This window comes from Rhynchophorus ferrugineus, unplaced genomic scaffold (genome assembly GCF_030347505.1).
Source record: "Rhynchophorus ferrugineus isolate W39M unplaced genomic scaffold, kcgeb_rfMv2 rfM1, whole genome shotgun sequence".
Taxonomy (NCBI): Eukaryota; Metazoa; Arthropoda; class Insecta; order Coleoptera; family Curculionidae; genus Rhynchophorus; species Rhynchophorus ferrugineus.
The window spans coordinates 44,886,319-44,901,314 of NW_027472580.1; the positions used below are offsets into that span (position 1 = coordinate 44,886,319).

At 32.3% G+C, this 14,996-nt stretch overlaps 2 long non-coding RNA genes across 2 annotated transcripts; both read left to right on the top strand.

Moving 5' to 3' along the window:
• Positions 1 to 1,467, top strand: LOC143193907 (uncharacterized). Its single transcript, XR_013005133.1, has 3 exons — positions 1 to 261; positions 323 to 564; positions 624 to 1,467. It is a non-coding gene; the product is annotated as an uncharacterized LOC143193907 (long non-coding RNA).
• A 10,757-nt stretch (positions 1,468 to 12,224) lies between these two features.
• LOC143193915 (uncharacterized) lies at positions 12,225 to 12,926 on the top strand. The gene is made up of 3 exons (XR_013005138.1): positions 12,225 to 12,401; positions 12,456 to 12,775; positions 12,826 to 12,926. It is a non-coding gene; the product is annotated as an uncharacterized LOC143193915 (long non-coding RNA).
• Positions 12,927 to 14,996: the final 2,070 nt, after the last annotated feature.

The window sequence follows — 14,996 nt, forward strand, 5'->3', positions numbered from 1 at the left end:
TAGTATTCTCCTCCAAATCCAAGGGCGACTACCATGGAGAATAACATGTTTTTGTTATGGTTTGAAAATCAATTGTTAAAAAACCTGGAGGAACCATCAGTTATTATTTTGGACAGTGCACCATATCATAGCATACTGGTGGAAAAAATTCTAACAATAAATAGCATTAACAAAGGCTGTAATGAAGGAATGTCTTTCAAAACATGAATTGAGTTTTGAAGAGACTATGCTAATAACTGAACCATTTCAAACTGTTACTAGGTAAATATAGATGAAATGTTTCATAGCGTTTTTTTGCAATTTCCTTTTTGCCCGAAAAAAGATATACAGTAGATTAGATGGCTGGACAATATGGTCACATAGTATTATGACTTCCTCCCTATCACTGTATATTCAATCCAACCGATTCGATATAAGCGGTAGCAAAGACTTATTATAATAGATATGCTGGTCTAATAATATGTCTAATAGCTATGCTGCAGAAGAAATAAAAAATCCAGTGATATCAAGATGACTTGACAAGTAAACACACCATCGAAGGAAATAAGAACTAAACGTAAAAAGGTAATTATGCTCTCGAATGAAAGTAAAACACATTACTTTGATATATAATTGTTAATTAGGTGGATTCGGCCTCCAGGGGGATACCACTACTGAAAATTGTGTATTATATTTAGCTGCGGCGAATGATGAGTTGGTAGCCCTCTATCAACGGATTTACATGTTCTAAGGGCCAAGAGAGAACCTCACACCGAGCATGTTTATGAAACTTTTCACGAACAGGATTTCCTGATTGGAGATTGGTGTTTGTGTTCCTCAAAAACCATGGGGCTTTGAGTAACTCGCGGACTTTTTTGGATCGGAACCATGGAGTAGTGCAAGTAGTCTCTCAGAGAAGTGCTGTGTTCTGTAGTGTACCTTTGCTCAAAAAAGGCAGACTGATCGGACCAGCATTTGATACAGAGTCGCTGTATAAAAGTCCACTTAGTTTTAAACTGGTTAGTTGGTTGTATTTAGTCCACTTACCAGAAATTAAAAAAGGCTTACCTCTACCGAGAGTTTGATGGTTTCAAGAAACGTTTTACTATAGTTCTCCCTTCGGCTAAGTGTCACATCGGCAGACGCCTAGACCAGGCCGCGGTTTTGCAGAAATTGAAGTCAAACCTCCCCGAGGCACCTTGTCAGATCTAATGGTAAGAATTTCAATGCATTCTCAACATTCTGTGAATTTCGCTATTTACTTGGCATGACGAAAAATGCTATACGTGTTGATCGCATTTAGATATTATGAACATTTTTTTACATTATTATAAGTGTTGCCCATTATTAATAATTACTTTTTCTCATGTTTTAGCATTTCAAGTTTATCTTTTAATTTTATCTAACAATATGAAGATAATAATGGCACTAATCAATATTGGAACTGGTCATATTAGCTGCTTTAGCAGTCTCAGGGATTAAAGCAACAGGACCATCATAATAATAGTGTTGCGTAACTGTGATTATTCATAGGCAATAGTGCAACAGTCTGACAATAAATAACTTTCCCAATAAGGTCAATAATCATGCAGACTAAGATTTGTCTTCTATTGTCTGTTATAGTCTTCTAGGATTGTCTCTAAAGTATATATTCTAATATATGTATTCTAAAGTATATATTTTAAATGTCTCTAATTAAAGCTTGTTGGTAAAAAGTACCAACGAGGGTTTATCTGAACTGGACCTACTGTTTAACCTGGGCTCCGAACAACTGGTAAAAACGAAACAATTTTATGCACTCTTATGCATATACATATTATCTACTTTCGATAACACGTTTCAGCAGCACTAGTTTAAGAGTTACAAATTAATTCATAAATAAAACTTTTTAATTAAATAAAACATAGTTTTTCTGTATTAATCGCAAAATACTGAATGAATTGAAGTAATATGATTCCCTCTATTATTGTAAATAGCACGTAAAGCAACAAATTTATATTTTACATTCAATTCTAGGTAACATAATAGTTGTTTCATTCGTACTGACCACATTGATAAGTTTAAATATTTGATTTTGGTTGGTATTTTGCTGACATCCTCATTAAATTGTTAAACTCTTTGTTAAGTAACGCTATTGTTATGGTCAATATCTTACGAAAGATCAAGAAAAATGGTATTTTAAAGAGTACACATAACCCTAGAATAAAAAATATTAATATTGTGTATAATCAAAGATATATTAGTGCCAAGGCTTATACAAATTATAGACTAACAATATTTAATGTAATATTAGGTTAATATGGTTAGTTTTAGTTTTCCTTGGATTTTTATTATCTCCATCTGTAATTTGACGAATTATCTTGACATAAAATGGTTAAACTTAAAATTAATATTACAATAACATTAAAGCATTAAGAACTAAAACAATACGTGCATCGTTTTACAAGTTATATTGGTCCATTAATAAAGCATAAAATAAATCATTTAGCTGCTGTAATGGGTAATTTTAATGTGTTGTCGATAAATTAATAAATATTAATATAGATTCGTTACATAACTTTCCGGGAAGATCCCAGTAGATTTTATTTACACATAATGCTAATGTTACAGTAATTAAAAAACAATCGGTTTGTTTTTGTCGAAGTAACTTGCTCGTATATCTATCTATCTATATATATATATATATATATATATATATATATATATATATATATATATATATATATATATATATATATATAAATTGCCTGGTTGTCAAACGTCTGCAAAATTTTTCAAATAATTACAGGTTATAAACCGGTAAAAGTTGTTTTAGCCTTTACTTATTATTTCATACTTGTTACTTCACTCAGAACAAGAATGAGATAATATTTTCATTAGACGTACTATAATGTTAAAATAAATTACATTTGACAACATTATTTTTGTTTCATTATTTTATTTAAATTAGATTTTTTTATATCTCAAAGCCAAAATGAACTAAAACTCAAAGTTGATGCGGCAACATTGCGAAATTTTTATGTCGTAAATTTAGATAACGTGAGTTCACTGTTTTATTCAACGCACTGTATATATAGTCTATCCAAAGTAGCAGTGAACTTACTTACTTAATGTATTGCCTATTGCAATTTGTTAATATGTTTTAATAGCAGACAATATTTTCCTTCTCATTTCATTCGAGTTGAAAATAGATACAATGTTGTCTGATAAGTTCGAACACGTAAATTGACTTGAATAGCGGTTCAAAATGTAACAGTGAATGAATGAAACTTTCTGGATGTGGGATTATGATTCAATGCTGAAAATACCAAGACAGGATAATGAGGGTGGAAACGACTAAACGTGAGTATATAATTAATATAGTATAACCGTAGAAAATCGTATTGTGGAGTGTTAAAATTGTATGTGCATAGATATGTGTGTAATTGTTTAGAGTATATATGAGCATTTTGTTAAAATGATTGAGAAGAGAATGAATACTAATTGTTTTGCAGATATGGTAAATGCATTAGATAGAATGTAGTGATAAAATCAAATTTTCTCAAGAAAAATGTACACGGTTAGTAATAGAGGAAACTAAGTAGAAATACAGTGATATCAGAATGATTTAACAAAAATAAAACACAGCAACGGAGGAAACAAGAACTAAACTTGGATGTACATTTTTTAATTAGGTAGATTAAGCCTCCAGGGGATACCATAGGTCGTTTAGAAATGAATTCAATGTAGGTATAATAAAATAACTCCAACCTAGATATATGCATATATGTACTATAATGTTAAAATAAAATATGTTTTATAACATTTTTGTTTCATTACAAAATATGTACATACTTACATTATAATGTTGTTATATATCAAAACTAAAATAAACTCTAGACATCTCATAGCGTTCTCGTTTTTTGCTATGCGCGGTAAATAGCAAAATTTACAAAATGTCATCGGATCCGAAGAGAATCGTCAAACCCTCAGTGAAGCCTTATCTTTTCTCTCTGGTATGTGGACTAAGAATACCATTTGACCACGGGGTTTCGGCGCGGATATATTTTAGGGATATTTTAGGATAAGTTTTAATTTCAAGATAAGATATTATTTCGGGATATAGGACACTTTTTTCGTGGGAGGTTATATTTAATAGTATATATAGAGATATTATGCTGATATTTGCGTGAACTTTGATTGTTAGGGTGTAGTAATGGAAATAGGTTTGATTAAGATTGTGAATAATGTTGTTGGCACCCATTGGATAAAAACTCCCCGAAAAAAACGTCGAATTGATTCAACCCACGACCCATGGATTGCCCTGATAAAGAGCGCTATTCGCATGGCCTGCTTAGGTTGTATAAATATCTTAGTTATTGAAGAAAAGAGATCTACAATATTATCTTCATCATTATATCTTTTCATATCTGTTTTTTATTGTCCATAACTAGTTACAGCGGCGATACCCAAATGGAACCTCGATCGATTTAATTTTTCAATATTAATTCATGTGGACATATATGCTCAAATTTTGAACTTCATATAATAGTTTTATATGCATCACTACTGCTCCCAGCATCCAGGACTTAATGTACTACTGTGCGATTGTGAGCAAACTGCAGACAACCTTTTGAATTTTAACGAAAATTGAAAAAAATATTTTCGTGATTAAGCATTATTTCTTGGAGAAAAAATCATCACCCACGCCAAGGAAAGGCTTGATAAATACTATGGACTCTGCGCCACACTATCAATGGTTAAGAACTGATTCACTGAGTTTCGTTATGGTCGTACCAGTATAAGATAAAATCCACGGAATGATATTGAACAATCAGAAAATGTCGATATCTTTGGATTATGTCGAACGTCGATATCTCTGGATATAGCTTTGGGGAGTTGGTTGGTTTAGGGAGTGAAAAGTTCAGTTTAGGGCATAGCTGGAATCCCGACTGTTTTTATACAACATAACAACGTAACAACATATAACACACATAAAATCCGGAAGAATTTATAACGATTAATGATATCTTTTTTGATTACATTATTATATATTTGTGGCCATAATTTGAGAGTTTAGTTTGAGATTTTTAACCATTTATTGCAAAATGTACGGTGAAATATAACACTGTGAATCATTGTTGTAATATTCCATTATAGGAAATTACAAACACATTTATGTCATCATATCATCTTTTATAAATGACAATATTTTCTACTTGTTGATTAATATTTAACAGAAATATTACGTTACATGAATTATTAAATATAGTTTCATGATTTATTAGACAAAAGTTTACAGTTTTTAATGAAACCGTATTAAATCGGTTATTCTGAATTAAAAAAAAACTATCTTCGTTAACCTATATCCAACTAAATGTTTAATATTGGATCAATAATGAAATATGTGATATTTTTTATAAACATATCTAATTTAATATTCGATTAATTCAGGGAAATTCTAATTATAACTTATGTATTCAAGAAAATTGAAAACTTCCATTATAAATAACACTATTCAAGGGATTTTTATTAATATAATTCTACACATGTATGTATGGAGGTCTTCAATAAGAGAGAGTCGATGTTTAAATAAAATGAAACAAACTACGTGTTAGGCAGTTATTCTTTTATAGGCCATAATAAATGGAATACAACATCGTTCCAATTATGCATGCATATTTCATGTCGTCCACATCGTTTAATTTGGTCCAAACTCTCCAAAGTACGGACATTGAAAAAACGGCGTTGTCTATGATTTTTAGCCATTAGACGGTTTTCTTTGAGTACAATGTGTTAATATTATTTATGTCGATACAAGAGCCAATGTAGAAAAGAAGAACTAGAAGATGGCGCTGTAATTTGTATTGAGGCTGTTCAAAAATGTATAAAAGAGCATAGATGTAAATAAAGTTTCTTTTTTGTTCCAAGTTTTGTCATATGTGGTGTTCCTAATTCCGCCCCGTCCCGAATCATAAGGGATTCGTAACAGATTATGGGTCCAGATTTCTCGGTATAAATGGGAAGAAGCAGTGAGCTGAGGACGGAGAGTAGAGGAGAATGGAGATTCCGTAAAGTTCGAGTTCGGTAAAATGTGTATATAAATACATCTATAAGTAGGAAAAGGAAAGTTGAAGTAAGGAGATGGCTGCATGCAACAGATGGAATTAAGTTACGGAGCACTAGAGCAAGGATCAATGAAACACCAGAAAACTAAAAACAAGGGATCTTGAGTTATCGGTAGGATAAATAGAAAGCCATTGAAACCAATGGAGAAGAGTTTTTAATTTGCAAGGACCAGAGAAGTACTGAAAACTAGAAATATCGGGGCCAACAGAGTTACAGGTAGGTGAAAAAAACATTGAAACCAATGGAGGAGAATTTTTAATTTGCAAGGACCAGAGAAGTACTGAAAACTAGAAACATCGGGGCCAACAGAGTTACAGGTAGGTTAAAAAACATTGAAACCAATGGAGGAGAATTTTTAATTTCCAAGGACCAGAGAAGTATTGAAAACTAGAAACATGTGGTCCAACAAAGTTACAGGTGGAATAAAACAGACACTAAAACAAATGGGGAAGAGTTTTTAAATTGTAAAGACGAAGAAGAGTTTAGTTACAAAGTATTAGAATTTTGATATACATATCAATTCAACACAACTGGATCTAAAGTGGAAGATAAATCAAACTGACATTCGAACCAAGTTTTAAATGAAACAATAGATCTAGATATCAATATCGGGAAATCAGAGGATTTAATTACTGAAACAAGATATCATAAATTAAATTGTGCATTGTGTGGATTGAGAAATGCACCTAAATGTTGGAACACGAAATGAGGTACTGATCAAGCTCAATTTTAAAAGATCGGGGTATTACTATTTCTTATGCGCGGAAGATAATGTTAATCTCGTTATATTCGTTGATGATGCTTTAATAACAGGACTTGAAGAGCAGATAGCAAACTTTATGCAACATATGTATGAAATATTTGAGGTCAGGAAGATCACTGAAGTTAAACAATTTCTTGGAATGGAAATAGAGGTGATAGAAGAAGGATTAAAGATTCATCAAAATGTTGGCATATAAGATTCAATGAAATGACGAACAAGTTACAGTTGGAGAGATCAGATTATGACTATTATTTATACACAAACGGTAGTAATTATTCGGTAGTACTCAATGCTGATGCATTAACAAAAGAACACGAAGAACGAACAGTGGATTTAATGGAAAGATCTTTATGAAGTATAGATGAAGTAGAATGTTTTCTTTTACTTATACTGATAATTAAATTATCACCATGTAGAATTAGAATAGTTCTAAGATCAAACAAATTTTAATGTAGAATGTAATGATTTTGTTTACTGGCAATTTAAATGTACTTTTGTAATCTTTGTTTATAATATTAATTAGGTTAGTTGTTAATACATTTAAATTGAGATGGGGTGTTAAATATACGATTTATGTTGATACAAAAGCCAATATAGAAAACAAGAAGAACAACTAGTAGATGGCGCTGTATTTTGTATCGATGCTCTTCGTTCCAAAATTTATGAAAGAGCCTAGATGTAAATAAAGTTTCTCTGTTGTTCCAAAGCCATACGTGGTGTTATTAATTCCGTCCCGTCCCGAATCATAAGTAACATAATGCGTCCTGAAGCAAAATTTGCGACATTTTCTTATAGCCTACAGGGAAGTAAACAAGATGTAGTAGATGAGAACATGCGCACTTAATTAAAATCATAGAGAAATAGAGATTTAACTTCATAGGAAATTTTGGCGAAATGTTTCGCGACGTCCAACATGTAGATGGCGCTATCTTTAACATATTACTTGTTTTATTCGTTATGCTAAAATCCGCGACGGAATCTGATTGGTTCATTTCGTTCTACGGTTTGTTTATTTTCTATGCCATTTTCGATGTGCCCTATTTAGAAAACAGTGTGGTTAGATTTTTATAACATATATATTATTAAATAATTATTATATAAAATAATTATTATTTTATTTTATTAGTATATACAAGTCGGTAGTTGAAATGCATTCTCTTTCTAGGAAGTGTTGTGTACCCGGATGCACAGATAGTGAGCAGATGCATCATCGTTTTCCGTTAAAAAAGTACCCGGCGATCTTTAAGAAATGAGCAGAAAACATTACAAATCTTAAACTGATTGGATTAAATACGAAACAGATTTATAATCGTTACCATGTGAGACATTTTTGTGATACATTTAAACTTTCCTTTAAGTACTTATGAACAATTTAATAATGGTGAAAATAATACCACGAGCCCAGAATATGTACAAATGGAAGTGGATCAAAATCAAATTGATATAAAAGGTAAATTGAAGGAGTCAGTCACATTTCTGTTCATAATTGTTACCATTAATTTCTAAACTGTCTTACTATATTTGTGGTGCCTATTTCCATCGTTCCAAGCCCACAAAATCAGGCTGTTCCAAGCATCATCGGCATTTGAACAAACTCCAGAATGGTAAAGTTTGTATTCATTCAGCCAGTATCCCCCTTTCTGCTCATTCTTACCGTTAATTACTTGACTTTATAACTTCAGTCTAGATGTTCCTATAAGAGCAAACAAAGTTTTACGTTGTACCGTAGTGTACATCTCAGGTTATTTAATAAAACTTTTTAAAAAGGAAATTAATTGTGATTTTTGTTTACATACAATTATGAATAAATCAGTAGATCCACAAATTGAGACTGATTCTATAGAGGCAAGACAATATCTCGTGCCCCAGACTCCAACAAAATTGTCTTTTTATATTATCAGTAGGTCTTTGAGCTATGTCTAATTTTATTCAACGATTTTGTCACGTCGATAATATAACAAAATTTTTGTTAAATATTAAAAAAAAATTTAAAACCCTTCAGTTGTATATTCCATAATGATCTTTCGGATAAAATATTAAAAATACTAACAAGATGTGCTATATACTTTTGAGTAAAACAAGCGAACAGAATATTAGGAGGGAAAGACTCAAAGTTTGCTTTCAGCATAAGAAAACCAAAAGACACAGCTCCGATAGATTCTGTTAAATTCATGGCACTAAACCAATAAGAAAAAGGAAAAAGACGAAAGAGATAATTTTTATTGCAATACACCCACATTTTTTGCTTATGGTTTTATATATATGTATACAATATTTATATTTTATCGATATATTTATTTTTATATTATATTTATATTTTGTAGATAAATTTATATTATTTATATTAAATAATATATTTATATTTATATTTAATTGAATTTTATTTAATACATTTATTTCAGAAAATAAATGTTTTTTATTTAAATTTCATTGGTCAATTAAACACGACGTCAAAGCTGTCTCGTGCCAAACATTAGTAATGAGCCAATCAAATGTCTTCACAGTAAAATATTTTTCCTACAGGTGCCTATAATGGAGATTTAAATTGACAAATCAAATTACTTGAATGGCCAATTATGGCGCCCTCTGGATGTTGGGTAAAGCAAAACTTTGCGCCAGAGTTCCCTATTGAGTTGCATCTCTATAATTCTATGTGTTGTTCAAAAATATATAAAAGAGCATAAATGTAAATAAAGTTTCTCTTTTGTTCCAAAGCTATAAGTGCTGTTATTAATTCCGTCCCGTCCCGAATCACAAGTAACACAATGCGTCCTGGAACAAAATTTGCGACATTTTCTTATAGCGTACAGAAAAATGAACAAGATGTAGTATATGATTGGCTAGATTAGCGCATGCGCCCTTAACTAAAATTAATATTTCCATTTTGTTAGGTTATCTACGACTTAACAAGCTGCTTGGAATAATACTCAAGAAATTAAGAGTACAACTAAAGGAATTAATTATCCAAAAGAAGTGAAGGAAATGGTAGCTGAAAAATGTATATTACGAAAAAAATTAAATTATAATGATCCCAAAAACCTCGGAAGTCACCAAACGAAATAAAATCCTATAGACCTATATCACTGCTGCCAGTAATATCTAAGGTTTTTGAAAAACTCCTGTTGAAAAGAATAAAACCGATCATAGAGAGAAAAAACCTAATACGAACACACCAGTTTGGGTTTATTAAAAAACACTCAACAATTGACCAGGACCACAGAATAGCAGATGTTATTGAAAAACCCTACGAAAGTCAAAAAGTATGCTCGGCTATATTCTTAGATATAGCACAAGCCTTCGATAAGGTTTGGCATGAAGGCCTTGTTCATAAACTACAGAAAATGCTACCAAAAAAGCACACCGAACTATTAAAATCATACATTACAACCAGAATGTTTAGAGTCAGGCAAGAAGAAGCTTACTCTACAATAAAAGAAGCTAAAGCAGGTGTACCACAAGGAAGTGTACTGGGATCAATGCTTTATGTACTTTACATTTGTGATATACCACAAATGGAAAATATCACGATGGCTACATTTGCTGATGATACTGCGATTATAGCTGTCGGAGACAATAGTGAAGAAGCCTCACGAAAATTACAACAGGCAACTGACAATATAAATAATTGGACACAAGCTTGGAAAATAAGAATTAATGAAAGTAAATCTGTACATGTGGTGTTCACCTATAAACAGACCGTACAAACACGAATAACTTTAAATAACACTATCATTCCATATAGCAACAACGCTAAATATCTCGGAATGAATCTCGATGCAAAACTTCGCTGGAAGGAACATATAAAGAAGAAAAGAAAAGAACTGGAATTGAAATATAGGAAAATGTACTAGCTAATTGGAAGAAAATCACAATCAGTACATAATAAATTGCTATTATATAAGCAAATATTGAAACCTATATGGACATACGGAGTTCAATTATGGGGATATTCTGCAAGAGTAACATTAATAAAATACAAATTTTTTAGAACAAAGTCCTGAGAGGTATTGTGGGTGCACCCAAATACTATAGGACTAATTACCTACATCGAGACCTTCAGATACCCACAGTCAGTCAAGAAATCAAGAGAATTGCAAGGGGGCACGAGGAAAGACTCCATTCTCATACTAATATTGAAATATGGCAACTTTTGGATACCACAAGAACAGGGCACAGACTCAAAAGAAATAAACCATCTGATCTTGTGTAGTGTTGTGTAGTGAGGTGCATATATTAAAAAATTCAGCAGTGACATGTATAAACATTATTTTACCAGAGACTGAGTTAGGGCCGATGGGTCCTCCTAGTTATATACCTAGATTTAAGTTAGCATAAAGACAAATTGTAGGTTAGACGGAAACGACTAGTAACAATGTATTAATTAAATAATAAAAAAAAATCTACGACTTATCCATTGTTTGCAGGCTTGTATTTCGATGAGAAGTAACATAACGATATTGTTTCCTTTTGCAAAATAATTCATGATAACATAATTGAAAGTTGAAAAACTCAACTCAAAATAAAATCAAACCTGTATCAATAGATACTTTTTGCTCAAATTTACTAATATGCCTTTCTTCGTCTCTAAATAACTTAGAACAATATAAATAAAAACGTTTAATTGAGGTACTGAAAATATTAATGAAAACGAAGGAAATAAAACAAAGTTGATATCAAATACAATATATTTCAATATCGATGTAACAGCTTTGATATATTCAATTATGTATATTCAGATAGTATAGATGTATTTCCTTTACACTTGTTTTTGCAAACCATCAATATATCTAAATGTTCCTTGTATATCTGGATATCTCTTGAGACTTTATTTTTAATCCAGTAGCATCTATGTACCTTTCATATCTCAAAAATGTATAATATTGTCTAATAATATTCTAAATTGTAATAATATTCCTTCCATATTCTTATCAAATGTACATGCTTACACATCAATTTTTTATATCCACTAGGGACTTAAAAATTTAACATATACCCTACCAAACAGTGTTGTATAATATATAATGTGCTAACAGATACTTACTGAGATTCATATATATTTTTAAAAATGTATGGTTCAGCTTCATTATAATTTGTTTATTTCATCAATTACCAATAAAAAAATAGTATTTTGTTATTTTGTTCTGAATTTCATGGAATATTCAGAATCATATATAATAAGTTAATAATAATGTCAAAACAACCATAACATTAGTAAATAATAAACATAATCGGACATAGATTACTGTAATGCGCATGCGTAGAACGAACCACTCACACGCTACATTTTGTTAATTTACCTGTGGTCTGTTCTCCGATACACTCACGGACAGGGACAATATTCTCAGGTGTCTGTAGTTTTTTATACGCAGATGTAGGCTCGCTGCTTGTCGGAATGTTTTTTTTTTAATTTTGCGACTAAACGTTGGAGAGTTGACCTTTATGCTCATGATGTACCATGGATATTTATATTTAATGAAAACTGTATAATAAACAGTAGCCTCTCCCACCGAAACAGTAGAACCGATCTCAAAAACATTGAAAATCCTACACAGTAATGATTAAACTTTTAATATAAATATATATTTTAACATTTTATTGTATTTAGTTAACACAAATTGTTAAATTCGAGAAGGATAAAATTGTGGAGGAAGACAGAAATACAGTTTAAAACTCTTTAAAATGTAATTTTATACTCATATCTTAAACACTTCGCTACTGAATTAGGCTGAATTTTAACAACCATAAATTACAACGTAATAGATTGACACAAGCCAAGATAGAGAATGACCATCGAAATCGGTTATCGTCATTCAAGCATCATGTTGTTTATAGTGTATTGTCTCGAAATACAAATGCATAGAATATTAATTAATCAGGAAAATACCTACCGATTCACTAGAAAACCTTCGCCCAAACCAATACGAAGTATAATTCTAACCACAATTCTTATAGAAGGTCTAAATATATTTTTATAGGAGTTCTTCAAACAAACTTAATATGACGTGCAGGAATTATACAAGGATTTAGAAAAATACTAAAAACTCATTAAAATAAAATATTATTTTTACATTGAAGCTAACATGTAATATATATTTGCTTAATATATTTTTTGGTTAATGATATAATTTATTTTCTAAATATAAACAAATAAAAGCATTAATTATAAAAAATACAAATAAATTCTTCTTACAGAAACGCTTAAATTTTTCTGGCATGGGATTACAATGTTGGAAAAGTCATAAGCTAGCATTGGCTAATATATTGTAAAATAATGATTTGTAATTTTATAATTTGAATTACAAAAAGTTTCGTGTTTCCAAAGTTTTTATTGTCAAATAAAAGGCACCGTATTGGAGCATAGAATGTACAAATGGGACCATATTTGAAAAAGGGAGATTATCACAGTAGAATTCCCATAATATATAATGGCCTTCGGAGCTACGTATGATTTAAGGTCCATTAACTTACCAATCACCAATGAAGTGTTCATGTTTTATTTCGGTGGCGATCAGTGAACAGAGGGCGTCGTTTTCATCGTGGGTTTTCAGTGCCAGTGTCATCAACTGAAATAAACATTACTTCTACAACCAACTATAAGAAGTATTTAATCCTATTCCAGCAACTGATTTATCTATTCTGGCTGGAAAGTTCAATGAGACTAGAAATAAGTTTTGGTTAGTTTGGCTATGGAGAAATTAATGAGAGTAGTTTACGCTTATTGTCATTTAGCTCATTACACAACTTTGTGGGAACACTGTATTTTAACACCCTCCGAAGCGAAATGAATGCGATGCTTAACGCCAATTCTACTTATATCTCCCCGAGGCCGTGTCACAAATGAAGCCTTTCATTTCGTTTTCGATGTGTGCGGCCAGACGGGTGGCCTGATGGACGGATGAGTGGTGAGTTCGAACGCCGAATTGTTCATCAGGAATGATGTTGTTTTCCTTTGTGAAAGAGTTGCGAGCGTAGAGTATTGCCCTCTCGGCAAGCTTCGAAATGGCACTGAGAAGGCTGATGGGCCTGTAGTTAGATGGAGATGATTTTGCTCCTTTCTTGGGAATAACCGCTATAAATGTTGCAGCCTCATGATGGCGTTAATGGTGTTTTCCAGTTCCGCGAGCTGCTTATTATCTGAGCATCAAGGGTGAATCGGGCTAATCTGCATAGACCATTTTTGATGCGAATTTCACGTTTAAGGGAAGCGGGAAGGTTGTTTCTCCACGGTTGGGGTTGTGATGATGTTTCGACTGTGGCAGATTCGTGAGCAGACTGAATATCACGAGTTAGATTGAGTACGGCTTCCTCAAGCTATTAGTGTTAATTTTCGGAATTAGATCGGATTCCAAAAGAAGAGATTCTCGGAGAGAACTTCGGAAGGGCTATTTACGCCTTGAAGAATAAAGAAATCAAGGACTCTTGCTGCGCCTTGAGAAGTTGAACTGGGGATCGGCAATACGAGCTGGAATTCCCAAAAAGCTGGCAGTTGAAGCACTGCACTGGCTGGCCATTTCACCGATGACGCCGAGTTTGGTCATATAGATGATCTGTCGCTCTTGGCGAAGGACAACTACCTAAACAATTGGTAGTTCTATCCTCGATTTTAATTTCTATCTTTGCACAAATTTGGGATGGAAGCCTTGATCGAAGAGAAGTTCCTCCGGATGACAGAAGGAATGGTAAGGATAATTTCTTTTCTCGAGCAGGGTAGTGAGCTTTATGGCGACGAATAAGAGATTGCCCTCCTTTTTGTTTCGGGTGATAATAATCAACTGATTGTGCCTTGGAGATTTTAATGAGCTCCATGAACCTCTTCTTGTCACGGAGCACTATAGGTGGGATTTTGTTTGAGGTAATGTGCCATGAGTCATATGTGCAATGTACTGGAGCGCATGATCGGCTATAGATTGACATACATAATTAGAAGGCAGATATTACTAAATTAACGGATATTCAACACTCGACCACCTGATTGGATTTCAGGAGGATCTTTGTGAAGCCTTCAACCTAGGACAAGACGTGACTGCTGTCTTCCTTGATTTGGAAAGGGCTTTTGACACCGTTAACACAAGTAGCATCCAAAGACAGTTGTTGGACTGGAAAATAGGGGGTGGGGGAATGTATGGATTTATTACCTCCTTTTTGA